At 41.8% G+C, this 13,231-nt stretch overlaps 1 protein-coding gene across 3 annotated transcripts in view; it reads right to left on the bottom strand.

Annotated features, from left to right (window-relative positions):
* The window catches only part of FBXW4 (F-box and WD repeat domain containing 4), a 76,382-nt gene that overhangs the window by 12,675 nt on the left and 50,476 nt on the right, over positions 1-13,231 (bottom strand). The window lies entirely within an intron of this gene.

The following is a 13,231-nucleotide window of genomic DNA, read 5'->3' as shown; positions in this document are numbered from 1 at the left end:
TGTGCAGCCCAGTTCCTAACAGGCCACGGACCAGTACAGGTCTGGGACCCGAGGGTTGGGGACCCCTGGTTTAGAGGACAACAACAGACACTGCCAAGAGGCAGGTGAGAAGAAACAATGTGACCACATTTCCCAGAGTGTCTCTTAAACCCCTAAATGTTCAACATATACAATCTACAGGGTTTCATTTTAAGTGCAAGCACAAGCCCAGTGAGTAGGACCTATGCAATGAGCCAGGGTGGCTGTAGTGCTAGGACTAGAACTTGAACCTATGCGCCAGGCCATTCCTTTGTTAGAGGATTTGGCAGGGGTGGGGAGAGGAAGCCAGCAGGAACCCAGGGCTTGAAAACCTAAACCAAGAGCATGATTGTTGAAAGCAGTTATGTCACTCAGGAGCCCTGGGGCAGGGAATGGCCATGTCTCTACTTGTCAGGCAAAGGGGGAGGGGTACTGGACATATTAATGACACTTTAGCAATGTGGGGCAGCAGCCCATCCGCCCTGGCCCTGCCTAGCACCTGTGGCTCTCTGATCCCAAGCATGTCAATGGGGAGATGGATTTCCGCAGAGAGGGCTCGGAAGAAGCCAGTGGCTTTGGCTGGGGGTGAGTTGGCCTGCCAATTACCGATGGGGGAGATGTTAGGGCAGGCATTGCCCAAGCCACTGATTAACAATCAAAATTGCAGGACAGGTGTCTGCTTTTCAGCCCCAGACTGACAAAATGGCCACGTGAGCCACCCTGGGGCTTCCATGCCTCAAGCCAAGACTTCCTCTGTGGACATACTCCATCATCCCAGCTGCCTCTCAACCCATAGGAGTGCCAGCAGCCACTAAACTAGTGTGGTGTGCCAAAACAGCCACTCTGTCATGCCCCAAGTGACTCCCAGCCTGGGAAGCGGCTGCTGGACAATAAAGCCCCAAACTACAAAGCCAGGAGGTATTGTCCTCACCTCCCTCCCCCTGACATTTTTTTCTTGAGGGTAATCCATTAATAATTGGTAAAGCCAATTACCTTGGGTTGGAAACATAATAGCCACTTGGAAATCATTCGAGCGGGCAATTGGGCTCTCTAGACTTTTGAGGAGTAGGGGCCAGGTGAGGGGCGCCAGCACAGACATTTCTTAGGGAGGCCTGTAGCAGGCCTCTGGCCACAGGCCTAAATTAGCGTCAAGGTAAGTCAATAGAAAGAGAGGTGGGAGGAACCTGGAACCTGAATCCTTGCCACTCTCACAGCTCTGACCTCCCAGCAGGCTGGGGTAGAGATGGGAACACCTTCCCCTGGGACTCCTGTCCTTCTCTATTGCTGCCTGGCCGCCCACCCTGGCCCTGTCCATCCGCCACCAGGAGTGCCTCTCATCTTCATACCCCACAAAAACCTTTCTTAATTGCTTGGACATGACACTCACAAACATTTCTTTTTACAAGCTGTACTTTCCCCTTGTTTTACCATGTGAAGCAGGAAGAAAAAGAGGAAAAGTAGAGAGTCTTCCTGGCACTTATGAGGACTTAAGAGTTTAATGAAATTTAATACAGTAAAAAACCATGTAAGCAACAGTCGAGCAGATTTGGAGCCAGGTCCCACTGGGAACACACACCTGGACTCACACCAGAACCATGGAGACTGCCCAGGAACAGGGACAGCAAACCTGTAATGAACAGACAGAGGTAGAAGCTGCTCCCCAGGTGGTTTGACCATCATTCCTCTGAGTCATCCCAGCTGCCTCTCAACCCATAGGAGTGCCAGCAGCCACTAAACTACCACACTTTGATCTCACCTTCACTGGACAAATGGTATTTGGAGGTTATCTTCCCACCTTCTCTTTGAGATCATGGAGCCATTTGGTGGCTCTTGTGTACTCCAATGCCCAGCACAGTGCTTGGCCCAGAAGAGGCACTCAGGACAAAACTGTGGACTTGAACTGAAAGGGCTTTCCGAAGCTCACAGACAACAAGGCTGAGAAGCATACGGGCTGTGAAGGGGGTCCCTCTGCTTCTTAAAAGAATAATTTCCAAATCAGCAGACTCAGACCTGCCTGAATGAAACATGACACAGTCACACATCATTGGGGCAGTGAAGTCCCTCATAAGCACCAAAACCAGAAAATAGATGAGAAGTAGCAACAGTCCTTAAATATTAATGTCAAAACACATGTATGCGCACACACACACACACGCGCTCTCACACAAGTGCACACAGTCTCTCAGTTTAAGGGTCTAAAAGTCATTCTGACTCAATAAACTCTACTCTTTTAGACAAGAAAGTGCTTACCAGCAGCCAGCCTTCTACTATTTCTCATCCTATGCCCAGATCTCCAGCGTACCTTACTGGCCTCCTGGCAATGACAGAGATCACCATAAGCCCAAGCAGTAGACGTAGGAACCCTCATATCAGAGGTAGACACCAAGAGAACTAGGGGTTCTCGTACTCATTTTGAGGAATAGAAAACAATAAGATACAGAAAAGAGAAGAGGAAGGTAAAAAGGGAAATAAACTGGGTGTGGGCAGGATGAAAAGAAGGTAGATTCTTGCTGCCTCTGCCTATTTTAGGCCCTCTTAATTACACAAGTAATTTATTGAGCACTTACTATGTGCAAGGTTCTGAGAAAGTATTTCAAAAGCATTATCCCATCTAATCCTCATAACCCCATGCAATAGGTACCACTTTCCCTATTTCGCTGACAAGGAAACCGAGGCACAGAGCAGTAATATACCTTGTTCTGGCTCACACAGGGAGCAACTAGAAGGACTGGAAATTTGAACCCAGTCAGTCCTGATTCCAGAACCAAGTGATTTTACACCCCTGGCCCTGTAAGTTCTCTCCTCAGCACCTGATATAATGCCTGGCGTAAACTGAAAATTCAAATGCTTGTTGAATGAAGGAATGGACAAATGAACAAATGACTCTACCTGGAAGAAGAAAGGAGAGCCAGAGTGGCTCTGAGTAGGGGCAGCAGAAGAGGCGTACTTAGCAGCTGGGCCCCGTGGCTGGCCCAGAGCCGCCCAGCTGGCCCAGGCCCCAGCCGCCTCTGAGCCGGGGCTGACACACTTTGGCAAGGGAGGCCACCAGAGCTGTCACATCATTCACCAACATGCCCATCAAGTGTATTCAGTTCTCTTCAACCCGCATTGGCATTTTAATTACTGTTGGGTAAACTAATTTGTACAAATGAAGGCTGGGCTGCCTAATAGAATATGCAAGCTCTCTGACCTCTGACAGGCACTGACACGAGATACAAAGGCCGCCGAGGAAGGCTTTTTATCTGAGCCTTATTACTCTCTATTACTCCAATTAGTCAGGCTCCAGTGCTCCTAATTGGAGGAAAAATTGCAATTAAATCAATTTTTGATGGGCTGCAAGTGGGCTCCCAAACTGCCCTGCTTGTGAAACACTGATATTATAGCAGCAAAGGTCACAGGCCTCATCAGCACCTGGGGGCCCCCCAATATCCCTTGCCCCCCCAAAAAAATGCTTCAAGGAAATCCTTGCCCCTCTATCGGCTTAGCCAGCAAGGGTGGGAAGAAGGGAGTCATTAGAACATGTCAGGTCTCATTGCTGCTGCTGCCATCTGCTAACCTGTGCCACTGACATCATTACAGCAGCTAAGTCCCAAAGCATGAATGCAGTGCGAAGGTCACACAAACTCACTCAGCCAGGGAAAGCCAGGAGCAGTAGTGCAGTGACAGCACTGTGAGGGAGGGACCAGTGGAGTGGGAACAGGAGGTCACCAGAAGTCAGGAAGAGGAGAGACAGAGGCTTGGCAGGTGAAAGTGTGAGGCGGCCAGTTCCCAAGATTCCAGAGCACCCTGGTCCACCCAAAAGAAAAGGAAATAGATGTGCTTGGAAAGGAAAAAAAACAGAGAGGCAAAGAAATCATGTTCTTTCTAGCAAACATCTCACTTTGTAGCTGGGGAAACATACACCTGAATGCTGCACACACATCAGAAGGTGAGAGTCACATTGGTGACAAGGGTAAGAATAGACTTATAGGGCCTGCCATCCATAGTAATGCCTGCCTATAAAGGCTGGGCAGGAAGCAGGTGCCCAGAACTAAAGCTGCACGATCAGGGAAGGGAAGATAAACACAATTTGGTTCATCAAACTAAAGCATAATAAGATATATATATATATATATATATATATATATATATATATATATATATATATATTTTTTTTTTTTTCTTTTTTACAGGAAGAAGCCAAGAATATACAATGAGGAAAGAATACTCTCTTTGATAAATGGTGACGGGAAAACTTGAAAGCCACATGCAAATGAATGAAATTACACTATTATCTTACACCATACACAAAAATTAACTCACAATGGATTAAAGACTCGAATGTAAGACCTAAAACAATAAAACTCCTAGAAGAAAACAAAGGCGGTAAGCTTGTTGACATCAGTTATGAGCAATGACTTTTTTGGATCTGACTCCAAAAGCAAGGGCAAGAAAATAAAAAATTAACAAGTGAAACTACATCAAACTAAAAAGCTTCTGTGCAGCTAAGGAAATCATCAACAAAATAAAAAGGCAACCCACTAAATGGGAAAAATAATGGGCAGAGGACCTGAATAGACATTTTTCAAAAGAAGACATACAGATAGCCAATAGGCACATGAAAAAGATGCTCAACATAACAAATCATCTGAAAAATGAAAATCAAAACCACAGTGAGGGTTCCGGTCAAGATAGCAGAGTAGGTAAACATTGTGTTGGCCTCCTCTCACAATCACATCAAAATTACAACTAATCTACAGAACCACCATCATTGAGAATCACCTGAAGTCTAGCTGTACAGGAGTCATATAACTAAGGACATACAGAAAAGCCACATCGAGACTGGTAGGAGGGGCTAAGACACAAAATGGAATGGCCCAACACCCACATATGATGGTTGAGAATCAGGGGAGATATCTCGGCTGTGAACGTCCCCTTAGAGGAGCGAGGAATCCCAGCCCCACACCAGGCACCCCAGCCCAGGGCCCAGTGCCAGAAAGAGAAGTCCCCATAACTTTTGGCTGTGAAAATCAGTGGAGTTTATGGCTGAGTGAGATAGAGGGCTGCTGGAGTCCCAGGTGCTCTTCTGAAAGGGGCCATGCATGGACTTACTTGCTGACGGACTGACTTGTTCTGAGCTCTAGCACTGGGGCAGCAGCTCAAAAGGCACCAGGGACATATGGGGAGGACCTGAATTGTCTGGCTGCAGGGTGAGGGCTGGAGGGGCAGCTTCTCCCAGAGAGAAGTGCTGGCAGAGGGCACTGTTCTTTTGTTGAAGCCTCCTCTAACACAGCTTGCAAATGCAAGCAGCTGCCATATCTGAATCTTCATCTACATAGCTAACACCATTCACCTCACCCTGGTGATTCCCTGTGACCCCCATCCCACCCAACCTTCAGGCCTACCAAAGCTACTTCCATTGACTTTTCCATGAAAATGTCCTGTCTTGGCTCAGGTTGCAGACCTTCCTAAAATCTCTCAAAGGTTCACAAACCTCAAACAAGCAGCACTTGACCTTGGCATGCCCCGTACTGCTTGCGAAGCAGCCCCAAGACTGGCACTAGTGGCAGCCTGCCTCAGTTCATAGCTTAGCCTCTCCTAGGTACCTCCAAGCCCAGCACAAGTGGAAGACATCTGTAGATCACTTCGTAGTTCATACCAAGTGCCCATGGACAGGGCAGAGGCAGTAGATGACTCTGGCCTGCACCAGAGCCTCTCCCAAGAGGCCCCAGAACCAACACACCAACAAAGAGATAAAAAGCATAAAAGTGGAAATAGAAACCATAAAAAAGAACCAGTCAGAAATGAAGAATACAATAACTGAAATGAAGAATACATTAGAGGGAATCAACAGTAGATTAGATGAAGCAGAAGATCGAATCAGTGATTAGAAGATAAGGTAGCAGAAAACACCCACTCTGAACAGCAGCAAGAAAAAAGAACCCAAAAAGATGAGGTTAGTTTAAGCGGCCTCTGGGACAACATCAAGAGTACCAACATTCACATCATAGGGGTACCAGAAGGAGAAGAGAGACAACAGGAAATTTGAAACCTATTTGAAGAAATGATGACAGAAAACCTCCCTAACCTGGTGAAGGAAATAGACATACAAGCCCGGGAAGCACAGTCCCAAACCAGACGAACCCAAAGAGGCCCATAAAGAGGCCCATACCAAGACACCACATAATTCAAATGCCAAAGGTTAAAGACAAAGAGAGAATCTTAAAAGCAGCAAGAGAAAAGCAGTTAGTTACCTACAAGGGAGCTCCCATAAGACCGTCAGCGGATTCTGCAACAGAAACTTTGCAGGCCAGAAAGGACTGGCACGAAATATTCAAAGCCATGAAAAGCAAGGACCTACGACTGAGATTCCTCTACCCAGCAAAGTGGTCATTTGGAATTGAAGGACAGATAAAGAAAGAGCTTCCCAGAGAAGAAAGAGCTAGAGTTCAAGAAATGTTAAAGGGACAAGAAGAAGAAGAAAGAAAGGAGGAGAAGGAGGAGGAGGAGGAGGAGGAGGAGGGGAAAAGGATAAAAAATATGAATAATAAAATGGCAATAAGTACATATCTATCAACAATTACTTTAAATGTAAAGGAATTAAATGCTCAAATCGAAAGACATAGGTTGGCTGAACAGATAAGAAAACACGGCCCCTACACACGCCACATACAAGAGACTAACCAGATCAAAAGATACACAGAGAATCAAAATAAAAGGATGGAAAAAGATATTTCATGAAAACGGAAACAAACAAATAAAGCTGGGGTAGCAATACTTATTATACCAGACAAAACAGACATTAATACAAAGGCTATAACATGTGACAAAGAAGGCCTAGTAATCCCATTTCTGAGTATATATCCAAATAAACTCAAAACACTACTTCTTAGGGACGTGTGTATCTGCTATATGTTCATTGCAGCATTATTTACAATAGCCAAGATATGGTGGCAACCTGGGTGTCCATCAATGGATGAATGGATAAAGAGATGGTACATATATGTAACGAATATTACTTAGCCATAAAAAAGAATGAAATCTTGCCATCTGCAACAACATCGATGGACCTAGAGGGTATCGTACTGAGTGGAGTAAGTCAGACAGAGAACAGCAATGTCATATGTGGAATCTAGAGACCAAGATAAACAAACAACAGAAACAAGCTCATAAATACAGAGAGAATTTTGATGGTTGCTGGATTGGGGGAATGGGGAGATGGGTGAAAGGGTGAGGGGGATTAAGAGGTACATATTGGTAGTAAAAAATAGTCATGGGGATGTAGAATATAGCATGGGGAATATAGTCAGTAGTATTGTAATAACTATGCAGGATGTCAAATGGGTACTGGATTTGTCAGGGTGATCATTTCATAAGCTATATAAATATCTAATCACTGTGTTGTGTACATGAAACTAATATACTGTATGTCAACTATAATAGAAAAAATGAAAATATAAAAATTTCTTTAAAAACCACAATGAGATATCATCTCACACCTGTTAGAATGGCTATCTAATATCAAGAAGACAGTAAATAACAGGTGATGGCAAAGATGTAGAGAAAAGGGAAAGCTCATACATAGCTGGTGGGAATGTAAATTGGTGCAGCCACTACGGAAAACAATATGGAAGTTCCTGAAAAAAATTTAAAATAGAAGTACCATATGATCCAGCAATTCTACTACTGGGTATTTATCTGAAGAAAACTAAAACACTAAGTCGAAGCGATATATACACTCCCATGTTCACTGTAGCATTATTCAAAATAGCCAAGATACAGAAACAACCTAAATGTCCATAATGAATGGATAAAGAAGATGTGATTCATATATACGATGAAATATTACTCAGCCATAAAAAAAGAATGGAATCTTGCCATTTGCAACAACATAGATAGGCTTTGAGGGCATTATATTAAGTGAAAATAGTCAGAGAAAGACACTGTGTGATTTCACTGATATGTGGAATCTAAAAACAAACAAACAAACAATCGAATCAAAACAAAACCAAACAAAAAACTAAGCTCATAAATACAGACAGAGAACAGACTGGTGGTTACCAGAGGGGAAGGGGATTGAGGGTGAAGGGTATCAAAATGTACAAACTTCCAGTTATAAAATAAATAAGTCATGGGGATGTAATGTACAGCATGGTGACTATAGTAAATAATACCATACTGTATATTTGAAAGTCACTAAGAGAGTACATCTTAAAAGTTCTCATCAGAAGAAAGTTTTGTAACTATGTATGGTGATGGATGGTAACTAGACTTCTTGTGGTGATCATTTCATAATGTACACAGATATCAAATCATTATGTTGTACATCTGAAACTGATGTATTATATGTCAATTATACATCAATAAAACATAGCCTGTATACAAAAAAAAGAAAGATGGAAAGAAACATGCTAAAATGCTAAAAGGGATTGTGTTTGGGCAATGGAGTGATTAGCAATTCCTTCTCTTCAGTTTTCTTTATTTTCCAAATCTTCTTTAATGAGCTACTTTTTAAAGGGAAAAACATACTATTTACATCTTGTAAGAGAAAAGAGAACAAAACCAGACATTCTTGTCTACTGACTCATGGCCAAGAGCAAGTAGACCCGATAATGAACTATCTGCTGGAGCAGGCGTCAGCAAAGGTGGCCCTGGAACACCTTGCTGAAGTTTTGGGACTGATCAGTAGCCCAAGGTAGGACAGGAAGCCCCAGACAAGAAGAAAAGGACTCCACTGGTCTCTTTCTCCTAATTAGGCACTGGCCAGTAGGGAGCAAGACTGACTCCTGATCCCCACAGCTGGCAGAGGCCTGGTATACCTCTCCCAGTCTCTCTCCCAGGCTCGCTCACTCTCGCGCTCTCTCTCGCTCTCGCTCTCACTCTCTCTCTCACACACACACACCACACATACACCCACACGCAAACACACATACCAAGCCTCTCTTAGCCTAAGTGCATCAGGACAGGATGATGCAAGTAGCCACCTAGAAAGTCAGACATTGGATAGAGTATCCAGAGGCTGGGGCTCCCAAAGCTCATCCTCCCACTGCAGCTCTAACCAACGAGAGTCAATAAAGTAGGGTTTCTGCCGTCCCATAGAGGAGTGCAGTCCTACAGCTGAAAAATGCCTCTAGGGAAACAAAATAGCTATTTTCCACTTTACCCAATGGTAAAAGGTCAGCCTGGCCAAGTCCCTGGCCCAGTCTAGACAAGTGGAGGCTTAAGGTAGAGGCTGCTCTTCCTAAATGTACCCACTCCACTCAAGAAATAGAAACTTGAGCAATGGAAGAACAGAATTAACAGAGAAAAAATTCAGTACATCAAAAACAAAAACTCACAGTACAACAGAATAACATGTTCATTCAATCTATTGAATTTAACAAGAAATGTGCTGGGGCTGCCAGGAGGAGTTTCTACACTTGATTTTCCATCTACATGGCTTCTAAACACAAGAACAGTTTCATCTACTCCCAAGAGAAAGAAATGGCAATATGTTCCAGTGCTAAAGGAAAAACTGACTGGGTCAGACTTCCTGAAAAACGATGATACAATATTCACAAAACCATGTACCAAACAAGAGGCAAGGAAAAAGAAGAAATAAATATGGTCGTTATTTGCAGACAATTGTCTACCTAGAAAACCCAAAAGACCCAACTAAAACACTATTACAGCAAATACCAGGGTGGAATGAGGTGGTTGGCATGCTGTATACAACAGTGGAAAGGCGTGCAGGCTCAGGGCTCTTGGCTCTGCTATCTAGTGACTGTGTGATCTTGGATGAGTTATTTAACCTCTCAAAAGCCAAGCTTTTTAAACTGTAAAGTAGAAATAATAAAAGGACCAAGGCATAGGCTTGTTGTAAAAATTATGAGATAGGATGCTTAGAGCAGTGTATGGAACATAGCAAATACCCACAGATGTTAGCTATGATTATACACCAGCAATCACTAATCAAAATATAATTAGAAATCTATTCACAAAAAAGAATTAAGAAACTGTAAAATAGCCAAGAATAATCCTAACAAAAAATAAAACAAAACAAACAAAAAACCAAGACAGCACTATATGAAAAAAACTATAAAGCCTTACACTAAAGGACATAGAATCGTTGAATAAGTAGAGAGATATCATGTTCCTGGATGGCAAGTCTCAAGATTATAAAACTGTCAATTCTCCCCGAATTAATCTATAAATTCAGTACAGTCCCATCCAAACAAGAGTTACTTAATCAATTGATTCTAAAATTTCTCTGGAAGAGGACATGCGCAAGAATAACCAAAACCGTTTTTAAAAAACAATGAGAAAGTTGTCTACGAGTTATCAAACGCACTATAAAGTTGTAGGATGATGTTCGTGCTAGAACAAATAGATCAATGGATCAGAATAAAGAATCCAAGGGAACACCCATATATTTGTAGGGAATTAGGAGATCCTAAATGTGGCCTTTAAAGACAGTAGATAAAGAATGAACTAGTCAATAAATGATATAGAGACCATTAGACACATTTGGTTGGGAAAAAAATAAAATTAGAGCCCTACCTCACACCAGACATCAATTCCAGATGGATTAAGGACATAAAGTTTTTTAAAACTACACACAAAAAAACATTAAAGTGTTAGGAGAAAATATAGTAAAATAGTTTTATAATCTTGGAGTATAAAAGACATTCTTAAGACAAAACAAAACTTTGAAGCCATAAAGGTAAACATGACAGAACTAATCCCCAAATAACAAAAATTTCTACACAACAGAAGACACTGTAAGCAACAGGCTGAAAGGAATTACCAAATATACATAACATCAAGAACATATAAAGACAGCTTATAAATCACAGAGGGAAAAAGTAAGTAAATAAGCAAAAAATTTCAATAAGTAATTTTTAGAAAAAATATACATAGCCAAAATATATATGTAGTAATGTTAAATCTCTAATTACTGTACTAAGTACTTTATATAAATTAACTCACGTAACCCTCAAATCGCTCCTACGTATTTGATATTTTTCTAGGTACAATAATAGTACTGTACATACATTTTAAAAGCATCACTATCTTTTAGAATATACACTTAGATGTTTATTTATATGCCTGACATTTGCTACAAAATAATATTGGAAGGGAAAGCATATGGGTAGTACTGATGAAGCAAAATTGGCCGAGAGTTGATAATTATTCTACTTTAGTATACTTTGAAATTTTCCATGCTAAAAAATTTTTTTAAGTCACTAAGGGGTATATAGTACCAATATCACCCCCCTTTTACAGAGGAGGAAATTGAGGACTAGAAAGTAACTCACCAAGGTCACAAAGCTAGTAGGTAGGAGGACTCGTTACGTGACCTGAGCCAGCTGGGCTCCAGAGTCCAGCTCTTAGTCACAACTCTGTACTCACTCCCCAAATGAGATACTTTTTACCCTTTGGAGAGGCAAAATATAAACTAAAAAACTGATATTACTCAGAACTGATAAGTGTAAGAAGAAATAAGTACTTGTATATACTATTTGTAGGCATATAATCTGAAACAGTACAACTGGAGGGCAATTTGGCAGCATCTAAAAACTTTTAAATGTACTTATCCCTCAATCTAGCAAATGTTTTCTAAGTATCTTTCCTAGAAAAATATCTGACTATATGTACAGATTGGCAAGTACACAGATGTGTCCTGAGGCATCGTTTATAATAGCAAACCACTGGAAACAACCTAAGTGTCCATCAATAGCAGGATAGCTAAGTACACTATGGTATATCCACCTTACTCTGAGCTAGAACGCAGCAGTTAAAAGAATGTGGTAGAGCTATGTGTTCTGATATCAAAAGACCTCTGAACCACATGGGAAGAATTCAAGCTGCAGAACAAAGGCACAATGTGAGCCTAAAACAAAGCAAAACCCTATATTTGTGTGTAAATATACACACATACATACTCATAAAATTATATGCTGTCTGATATTTGCTTCAAACTAAAAGATCTGTAGTGACACATACCAGACTTCTTACAAAAAGAATGATGGTGGAAGAGCCACAGGAAACTGAAGTGGATTTTTACTTTATATTCTCTGTATTTTAAACTGAACTTTTTATAATTGGAATGTATTTCTATATTACTTAGATAAAAAATGAAAAAAAAAAGAAAATAAGAAATTAAAAGAAGGACGGTAATAACAATATTCATTTTGAAGCTGCCTGAAAGGTTGCATCTTGGTGGCACACTGAATTCTGAAAATCTGAATTCAGATTGTAAATATCGCATAAACCACAAAGTCACCTGGCTCCATCCTGAAACTGGCTGACACCCTCTGACAGAAACTCTTCACCAAGAGGGCTTCCAAGTGGTTAGGACTGAGAAACGGTTACTAGAATTCTACAATTTCACTCCTGCTCTTATAGTACTTTCTCCCTAAATTTCTGCTTCATAACCACTCTCTCTGTAAAGAGGTAAACAACAAGCTTCTTTAAACAGGTGAGCTTCTGAACTCCGCTGGGAGCTCAAGAGAGGCCAAGGCCATGGTTTACCCCACAACAGTGCCCTGTACCTACTGGGTACTCAAATGACTGTGCTGCTATGGCTAGCTCAGCCTGAAGCACAAAGTATATTCCCAATTTCAAAACAAATCTTTTTTTCCTTTCAGGTGGTCAATTCTGGCATTATGGTAATGGTTAGGCCCAAGGCCTGGGCTACCAGGATGTTAATGGGTAACCCACATGGTCTGGTGATTACTGGGGAGACTGAGGCCAGATGAGCTTTGGTGTTTTTTCAGGTTTACTGAAGAACATAAGGGGTTAACATGTGAATAAAGGCATGAGATAGGAAGATGATGAGAACAATTAAGATCAACCGTGGTTCTACAAAGAGGAAAGCAGAGCTCAACTGGAGATCCACACAGATAAGCAAGACACCAACTCAGCAAGTTCATTTTAAAATTTGATTCTTTCTAAACATAATCACATTAACAAACCACAGGGAGACCTTGAGACTCAAACTTGATCCAGATTTGGGCAGGAACAACAGAGAATAGAGATAAAGATAGGTCAAAGAGAAACCCGTATGACCTATGATCCTGAGGCCTTACATCCCTGACCCACTGTTACATTTAGGCCAGCAATAGGGTCCCTAAGATTGGTCTGGCTCTTATTTTTATTCTCAATTTTTATTCTCAATATTCCATAAGCACCAATGTGGGGCAGTCATTTTCATGTGACAAGCATCAAAGTACCTAGAAAGACCTAGAAAGAG

The sequence above is a fragment of the Pteropus medius genome, unplaced genomic scaffold (assembly GCF_902729225.1).
Source record: "Pteropus medius unplaced genomic scaffold, Ma_sr-lr_union100, whole genome shotgun sequence".
Taxonomy (NCBI): Eukaryota; Metazoa; Chordata; class Mammalia; order Chiroptera; family Pteropodidae; genus Pteropus; species Pteropus medius.
Note: the sequence above shows the minus strand (reverse complement) of the source record. Positions and strands in the feature narration are given on the sequence as shown.